Source organism: Echinops telfairi, unplaced genomic scaffold, assembly GCF_000313985.2.
Source record: "Echinops telfairi isolate 266 unplaced genomic scaffold, ASM31398v2 ScPeMD7_7469;HRSCAF=8507_0, whole genome shotgun sequence".
Taxonomy (NCBI): Eukaryota; Metazoa; Chordata; class Mammalia; order Afrosoricida; family Tenrecidae; genus Echinops; species Echinops telfairi.
The window spans coordinates 48,622,558-48,630,093 of record NW_022111372.1 but is presented as its reverse complement, the minus strand read 5'-3'; the positions used below and the strand labels follow the sequence as shown (position 1 = coordinate 48,630,093).

Below are 7,536 nucleotides of genomic sequence, written 5' to 3'. Positions count from 1 at the left end.
TGTGAGACAAAGTCATCCTTGCCTAAAAGAAGCACTCTGGCTGTCTTTCACCAAGACAGATTTGCTTGTTTCTCTGGCGGTTCTTGGCAAGTGCAATGGTCCATCTCCTTCACTGGCATCACAATGCAAAGCCATCAGTTCTACTTCAGCCTTCCTTCTTCAATGCCCCACTTTCACATGCGTCTGAGGTGACTGAAAATGCCATGGCTGGGGCCAGTCACCCCTTAGTCCTCAAAGTAACCTCCTTGCTTTTCAACACTTTAATGTGGTCTCGTGTAGCAGATTTGCTGAATGTAATTTGTCTTGACTGCTGCTTCCATGAGCATTGCTTGTGGATCCAAGGGAAATTAAATCCTTGACAATTTCACAAAAACAAATGGGACCTTCAGAAATGGAACACTATCCCATGCTCATGGATTGGAAGACTCACTGTAAAGATGTCACTGAACAGAAAAAGCTGACTACCAACTTGATATGGAAAGAGAAGCCCAGAATTGACAAAGAACTCCTCAAGAAGAACAAAGTGGGTGGCTTGCATGACCTGACTTTAACCCGAGTATACAGCCACAGCTGTAAAAAAACCAACATGGTCCTGGCATAATGACAGATACTCGGACCAATGGAGAGAAACAGAAAATCCAGAAATAAAAACAGCAGCGCAGACAACTGCTCTTTGACAAGGGCCAAAAATATCTAATGTAAAGCTGCGGCCATTCTCAAGAAACGGTGCTGGAGAAACTGGATATCAGTCTGCAGAAAATGAAACAAGATCCTTACCAACCGACTGGAAGAGATCCATGTGTGTCCCCATTCCAAGAGAATGTGGCCTTATCAGAGTTATGGACTCTGACCATACTCATTCAATCCATATGCTGAGCAAAGAATCCGCGAAGTTGGACTATACGAAGAAGGTTGCATCAGGATTGTAAGGCTTATTAACAACCTGCAATAAGCAGACAACACAACCCTGATTGCTAAAAATGAGGAGGACTTGGAGCACGTGCTGATACAAGTCAAGGCTTGAAGCCATCAGAATGGATTATAAATCGATACAAAGACATAAAAACACCCCCAAACTGAACCAGTAGATAACATCATAATATACAATAAAAAATGGACGTTGTCAAGGATTTCATTTTGCTTACATCCACAATCAATGCTTATAGAAGCAGGAGTCAAGAAATCCATTGACCAAGGCGCGGTGGCAGCGGTGGCGGCGGCTGCCGTGGTCGCGCGGGAGCAGGAGGGGGCGCGCCGGGGTGAGGGCCCAGGAGCTGGGGCTCCACCGCCTTGGCCTGGGCGCTGGGATGCGGCTTGGCCGGGTGGCCTGCACCCCTGGGACCGAGCGTCTCGTTTTCCTTCCGCCCTGGCCAGGGAGCCTAGCGGGGCCCAGACTGCCCTGGCTCCCTTTCCCGCCTCGCCGCCTTGCCCCGCACCTGCCCTGCTCTGGCAGGGGCTCCCCTTGCTCTTCCTCTGCATCCTCTCTCCCCTCTCCTCCCAGTGCTGCTGGTTGCACCTCCCGGTGGCCTGCTGGGGAAGCTCCATAGGTCAGAAGCTGGCCTTGTGCTCGTGTCTGCACTCCCTTCCTCTTGTCCCCAGGACCCGCACCCCAGCCCTGAGGGCGAGCCCCTGGCCGACCCCCGCCACCCACACAAAATGTTGGCCCGGGTGCTATTGCCCATGGCAAACCAGCAGGACTCGGGGAATCATACATCGGTGGACCGATGTGGAGAACCACACACCCAGCCTTCCAAATCAGACCATTCCCGGAGTAGAAACTCCATTAAGTCAGCAACTGAGGAACAGCCGCACCATGGAAATGATCGATTACAAAAAAACAATAGGTAAGGAAATGTTGCCAAAGGGAAATTGGCAAGGCACGTGCTCACTGAAACAGCGGTTGCTACATCCTACCCACGAGCAAAAGGTGTTTCCAGAAGTATGAATCATGAAGATACTGAATCATCTTAATATAGAAAAATGACGTGAAGTTACTGAAACAGAGAAGACCCTCCATTTCGTCGTGGAATACGCCAGTGGGATTGTACCAGCTGTATAGTATTGTCATCAAAATGCACTGTGCATCGTGACCTTAAGGCTGAGAAGCTTCTCCTGGATGCTGGTATGAATGTTAAAATTGCTGACTGTGGTTTTAGTAATGAATTTACAGTTGAGAGAGCAAGTTGGACACATTTTGTGGAAGCCCACCCTAGGGTGCTCCCGAGCTTTTCCCAGGAAAGCAGTACGATGGCCCTGAAGTGGATGTGGAGTCTGGGAGTCATTCGTTACCCAGTAGTCAGGGGCTCATTGCCAGTTGACGGCCAGAATTTAAAGGAACTGCGGGAGCGAGTCTTACGACATAAATACCATGTTCCCTTCTATATGTCCACAGACTGCGAAACTCTTCTGAAGAAATTATTAGTGTGGAATCCAATCAAAAGAGGCATCTTGGAACGTAATGTAGCAATGGGCTTTCTGGCACGGAGTCCAAGCTGGTTAGGAGACAGCCTTGGAGGGAACCATCCCTGTGTGCAGATAGCGCGCCGCAGAGAATGAATGAATGTTGGTCCTGAAGCAGAACAACTAAAGCCATCTCCAGAGCCTGAACCAGATGTCAGCAACACAGAAAGAACAGATGTCATGGTCACCGTGGGGTTTGCACGAGATGAAATAAATGATGCCTTAACAAATCCAAAATATGATGAAGATATGGCTACTTATATTCTTCTAGGTAGAAAACCACCTGAATGTGAAGGAGCGGAGCCATCCATTCCTCCTGCCCTGTCCTATAGCAAAAGGCCGCAGGCGAACTGTGGCAAGCAAACAGAAAGAGGCACAGGACAAAGATGTAGCTCGTAAACTTGGCAGCAGGACAGTTGGATCAAAAAGTGAGATGACTGCAAGTCCTCTTGTAGGGCCAGAAAGAAAAAGCCACCAACCATTCCCAGTCACAACGTATATTCTGGGGGTGACACGGCAAGGAGGAACACATATGTCTGCGAAGTGACCCCAGATCAATAGGTGGCATTGCAGAATGGAAAAGACAGGAGCCTTACAGAGATGTGTGTCTGCCGCAGGCTCTGCTATGGCTTCTGCTTTGCCCTCAGCACAACCTCGCCACCCGAGTAAAGTTCCACTGCCAGCCATTAAAGAGGGCGCTGAAGTGTACCAACCTGGTACAAGGCAGAGAGTGCTGCTGCCTCCAGGTCTGCACAGGGGATGAGCCACCCTGCAGACCACAAGCGCTGTCCCCAGGGAGGTCCAGCCAAAGCACTTCCCAAGGTGAACAGCCCAGGAGCACTGGCAGAACTGCCTGCAATGGGCCACTCACTTCTCCTTCACCTGTAAGGGAGCGATTTCACACGCTAGGAAGGGGACGTCTACTGGCATCATCAGCAAAATCACATCCAAATTTGTCCGCAGAAGCACATCAGGAGACCCCAAAGAGAGAGACACAGAAGAGGGTAAAGACTTCAAACCGCGTCTCTGCGATTCACAGGGAGTATGAAGACCGCTGCTTCAATGGACCCCAGTGACCTGATGCCAGAAATGTGGAAAGTGTTAGATGCAAATAACTGTGATTACCAACAAAGGGAGAGGATCTTGCTCTTCTGTCTCCCTGGAGACACTAGACAGGACAGCCTCATGCAGGAGGAGATGGAAGTCTGCCAGCTGCCTCCGCTGTCCCTTAACGGAGTCCCTTCAAGCAGAGAGCGGGAACATGTATTGCCTTTAAGAACACTGCCTCCAAAATAGCACATTAGTTTACCTGTGAAGCAGCCCACGCTGACAGGATGTGGAAAATAACGCCCATCTCTGAGTACAGTTTTTGAATGTACTGGTGATGCCGAATGTGATTGGCCTATGTAGACTCTTCCCTTAATGTAATAAGGTTATACATAGTGATGAACTGTAAAATTAAAGTCAGTATGAACTATAATAATTATATATAGCTATAAAGCATAGGTTCACATGTACAGGTAAGTATATTGTATATTTCTGTTCATAGAGTTGTATATTAAAACAAATCGTTGATTTAAAAAATCAATTGATGTATTGCAATGGGTAAATATGCTGCACAAGACTTCTTTATAAAGTTTAAATAGAAAAAATTTCACCTTGAAAACTAATGTCCACCAGACTTAGGCAATGGTATGCATTGCCTCATATGCATGTGAAAGTTGGACAAAGAATAAGGAACAGCACAGAAAAATTGATGCCTTTGAATCATTGTGTTGCTGGAGAATACTGGGGGAACTGTGGATTCCCAGAAGAGCAAATAAATTTGTCTTGAAGGAAGAACAACCAGAATGCTCCTCAGGAACGAAGATGGCAGCATATTATCAGGAGAGACCAGTCCCTGGACAAGGACACCATGCTTGGTAAAGCAGAGGGTCATGAAAGGAGAGGGATAATTTCAGGGAGATGGATTGACACAGTGGCTGAAACCATCGGTTCAAACAGACAATTGTGACGATGATGCAGGACAAGGCAATGTTTCTTTCTCTTTTATATAGGGCCCCTATCAGTCATAATTGACTCGACAGCACTTAACAGCAACAAACTTTGAGAAAATAAACGTCTGTCTGTCAACGCCATCTACTTGCAATATTTCTAAATAGCACCACTAGATAACGCAGACATAATCTAAGGGGTGTTTATGTTAGCTGAAACACACTGCATAAATCCAAGGGAGGAACAACTCCTCCTCTGAGATACGTTCAAGACTCCAAATGCACCCCCATTTACAGCACAGTTTAATGTCCATCATTTGACCATGGAGACACAATCAAGAGACCAGCACGGTGGTGTGGACTACATACCCATTAGTCCCTGACCATGAGCTTCTCCTTGGTTTTTTTGCCTGACCCACAAGAATAACATGATAGATGCTAAGGAACTAGATAAGCCAACAGAAGTCACTGATTCATTCTTCGATAATACATTTGTTTCTGCAGGTGTTTTTTCAGGAATGACCAAGGTAGAAAGGCCAATTGGTAACTTAACCCACAGAATGAGAGGAGACAGGACTGGCCACTTGGGTCCTTCAGAACCACCACCATTCTCCACAGTGGGGAAGAACAAATGAGACACAGACGAGTCAGGGTCACATGGGGAAACAGGAGCTGAAGTAAACCATCCCTCCCTGTTCCAAAGGGCTCCACTGTCTCCCAGGTAGAGAAGCAGGAAACCAAGCTCAGAGTGACAGATCTTGGAGAACAAGAGAACGTACACATCCTTAGTCCATGTCCTGAGCAAGTTTCAACCACACAAAAGCCCTCCCCTGTGGCTCAGATCAGCTTTCCAGAGATTGCCTGTGTTATTGCTGTGATCAGCAGGGTGAGGCCACTGGTGCAGGACCCCCAGTCCCTGCTCTGCCACATGTGTGTGTGTCCAGTGGACGTGAGAGGGGATACGCAGGAAGATTGTAGGAAAATCAAAGTGATCAATCTTACATCGATTTCTCATTTTATCATCTTAACTCTCCCACAAAGACAGTAGAATTAGTTCCATTTTCAAATTCTAAATGAAAGTAATCAAGGGGTTGAAAGACAAGTTCAAGTTCAGACATACTTTATTTCCTCCTCTGAGCAATGAGAGCCACCTTCCATGTTCTTGTGGCTTCTCTGCCCTCCCTTCACCCATAAACCTCACCTGCTCTCCGTTTGCTTCTCCCATCTCCACATATCAGGCACCCAAACCAGTACCAGATCGCTACAGAGCTAGCATGTTTTCTCACTCACCAGCTCCAGGAAGCAAAGATCTTTCTGGTGTCAGAAGCAAGCTTAGACTGTTCCCGGAATACAGCCAAAATAAAATAAAATAAATCAGAGTCTGGAAAAGGACTGGAAAAATTCTTCAACTCTGAAGCATTCCACAGACTTGAACTCACACAGGAAACCCAGGTCCTGTGTGCTGGGGTGGTTGCACAGGGAAAAAGTTGACTAAGTCTGAGTGTGTGGCAGCCTAAAGAATCAGTTAGCTCCACCCTTTAGATCTTGGCCCAATTGTTGAGGCCTGCATTTACAAGAAATGAAAATGAAACCAGGCTAAGCTTGCTGGCTGCTTTCTGAAGATCACGTGCAATTCCAGTAAAAGAAAAATAAACATATTTTGACTTCAAGTGGCTCATGGAATGAGGGGTGGACAAGATGCCACTAGGGATCAAGAGAGCCATGATTCTCACATCTGGGAGGCTGGGGTATTTAATTTATTGTGCCAACCTGGACAATAAACACATATGGGGGTTAATTGAAGGGAGGAGGGATAAATGGCTCAGTGAGCCTTGCCTTTCTAGTTCTCGGGTCTCTTGCTTTCTAATAGTCAGACCAGAGTGCAGCTGCCTTCACCAGTTCCCTGCTTTATCTGGGAAGTCTCACTTCCTGCAAGACATCCCTAAGGAAAAGCCACATGGACCTACCCCGATACAGCCCTGGGTGCTGGAGCACCTGTGTGGAGACCCCTGCCAGTGCTGAGATGCTTCCACATTCACTGACTTGGCATTCCTCCTGCAGTTGGCATCACTGCATCTGTTTTTGAGATGGAGGAGGACTTTGTGGATTGGTGTTGGACATATGGGTTAATGTTGGACTTGTGGGCTTGGGCAGCACTGGGTTGGGATGTTTTCTTGATGTGCACTTACCCTTTATATAAAACTTTCTCTTATAAATGAGTTTCTGTAAATTTATTTGTCTAAAGTACCCAGACTAATACAGAGGCTAATCAAGATTCCTATATAGATGGGGCTCAATGAAGAGACAGAGACTCACTGGGGAGGGGTGACAAGGGTGGGGAGGCTGTGAGACATTTCCTAAAACTTCCAGTAAATGAAGTAAAAGCACTTTCCACCAGAAACAAGAGGGTCTCAGATCGAGAGGAGATTATGAACTTTGACACCCTTCAGGCCTGGAAGTGAATCCACCCTGATGGCTCCATTTCCAGCCAAAAAGAGACAGCTATTAGGGGGACAGAAACACCAGGGAGATATGCACATTCTAGAACAAGTAAGAATGTGAGATCACAGGGGTGGTGGTATTTAGGCAAGGACAAGGTTCAGGAGGGTTCAGGAGGAGAAAGGAAAAAGCAAACACAGGAAGGAAGTGGTACAAACGCTGCTCCATTGATTCTTCTATCAAAAGGTGTCTTCCTTTCTTGCATTCCTGTTACAATCCAATCTGGTTTAAATCGTTGTGCAGTCATCCCTAAATTACTACAAAAGCCTCCTAAATTATAATTATTGCCCTTTTCATTCCCCTCCTCTAATTCATTCTTAATACTGCTGTCAAGATAATGGTATTCAAACCATTTTATTGTCATTTTCTAGTTCAATTTCTTTAATATCATACTTTACATACAAGATAAAATATGAACTCATTAGCTTAGGTCCTTGAAATAATTTTTCAGTCTTATGTCCTATTTTTTTGTAAGTCAGAGATTCTGTTCTAGTAAGATGAATCTTATGCTGTTAGCTAATACCTCCAGGACGATATTAAATAAGAGTGGGGAAAAGGCGCATCCTTGTCTGGTCCCCTTTTT

The 7,536-nt window shown here is 46.2% G+C and overlaps 1 protein-coding gene and 1 pseudogene across 1 annotated transcript in view; one reads left to right on the top strand and one right to left on the bottom strand.

The window, feature by feature from the left end:
* Window positions 1-5,868, bottom strand: part of LOC115873523 (T-cell-specific guanine nucleotide triphosphate-binding protein 2-like) — a 12,491-nt gene extending 6,623 nt beyond the window's left edge. The window contains exon 1 of the mRNA XM_030888744.2: window positions 5,745-5,868. The gene's annotated coding sequence lies outside the window, so the exon portion shown is untranslated. The remainder of the gene's footprint in view (window positions 1-5,744) is intronic.
* LOC101649651 lies at window positions 1,657-3,764 on the top strand (annotated as a pseudogene).
* Window positions 5,869-7,536: the final 1,668 nt, after the last annotated feature.